Genomic DNA, 1,287 nt, shown 5'->3' with positions numbered 1-1,287 from the left:
GGGGGGGGGGGGGGGGGCAGATTAAGGCCCTGCAGTGAGGGAGGGGAGTGGGGCTAGGGTAGGCACTGCCCAGCTGGGGCGGGGCAGCTCTCTCCTGGGGGAGGCATTGATGGGGGGGATGACGCATGCTCCCCAAATCTATGTGCGGGTCGAGGGCAGGCTGCAGCTGCGGGCTGGGAGCAGCGCCAGGCTCTTCCTAGAGGAGGGGCTGGGCCAGGGCTGTGCTCAGGGTGTGCAGCGGTGGCACTGAGAGGGGAGGTGGGGTCAGGGAGGCTATGGTGAGTTTTGAAGTGGCTGTAGCCCACCCTGTATCCCTCATCCTAGCACCACCACCACCCACCCAGGAGCACAGCACCAGCCAAGCCCCGCCACCGGGAAGAGCCTAGCACTACTCCCAGCCCCAAGTGGCTCGCACACAGATCTGGGGGGCACATGGCCCCCACACCACCCCCAGGGATGCACAAAGTGACAGGAGCCAGCCCCTTCTATCCCCCCATACGTGCCAATTGCAGCTCCATCCCACGCCCTGCCCCAGCTGGGCAGCGTCTGCCCCTGCCCCACTCCCTCCCTCATTACAGGGCCTTGATCTGCCCCTCCTCATGCCCCCTCTTCCCCCCAACAGACTTACCAGCTGGATGCTGCTCTCCAAGCTGCCTGGCTGCATGCATACTGTGGCTGAACATGCACGTGGCATTTAAATCGGCCACACAGCCAAAAAAAGCTGACTGCCAATAATGTCAATGTTCCTTTTATCAGTGCCGATACAATATGGATTGATGCATCAGTGCACCTCTAGACACAGGACTTTTAAACAGAGTGTGTAAACAAAGACAGCCTCTTGTTTTACCACAAACAAAGCGAATTTGGGTTCTCCAACATCAGTGTGAAACTGTTTAGCTTTGCTGTATCATTAGTCAACTACTTACTCTGAAAGCACTAATGACAATATTCTTAAGGACCACATATAGGCTATAACGAGCACTTTTAAATGAGGGTACAGATTAAATGGTCATTTAAAACCACATTAAAACTAGAAACTAGAGTTGTCTAGGCTGCTGGCAGATTTGAATAAAGCAAAACCAAAATATACCTCCTTATAGGACTGAGTTTTTTGTTTGGTGGGGCGGGGGGGAGCGGTTCTAACTTACTAAAGATACACTGCACTTAAAATATATTTTAATATCTACTACCAATGTGGTTTGGCTGAATATAGCAAGAATATGAATTTATTTTCTAGACTCTATGCTTTTAGATATTTCATGTACTTTAAATTTCTTATCAGCACAG

At 51.8% G+C, this 1,287-nt stretch overlaps 1 protein-coding gene across 1 annotated transcript in view; it reads right to left on the bottom strand.

The window, feature by feature from the left end:
* The window catches only part of TMEM9B (TMEM9 domain family member B), a 43,331-nt gene that overhangs the window by 17,896 nt on the left and 24,148 nt on the right, over positions 1 to 1,287 (bottom strand). The window lies entirely within an intron of this gene.

This window comes from Gavialis gangeticus, unplaced genomic scaffold, assembly GCF_001723915.1.
Source record: "Gavialis gangeticus isolate Ggan-Ray unplaced genomic scaffold, GavGan_comp1, whole genome shotgun sequence".
Lineage (NCBI taxonomy): Eukaryota > Metazoa > Chordata > Crocodylia > Gavialidae > Gavialis > Gavialis gangeticus.
Note: the sequence above shows the minus strand (reverse complement) of the source record. Positions and strands in the feature narration are given on the sequence as shown.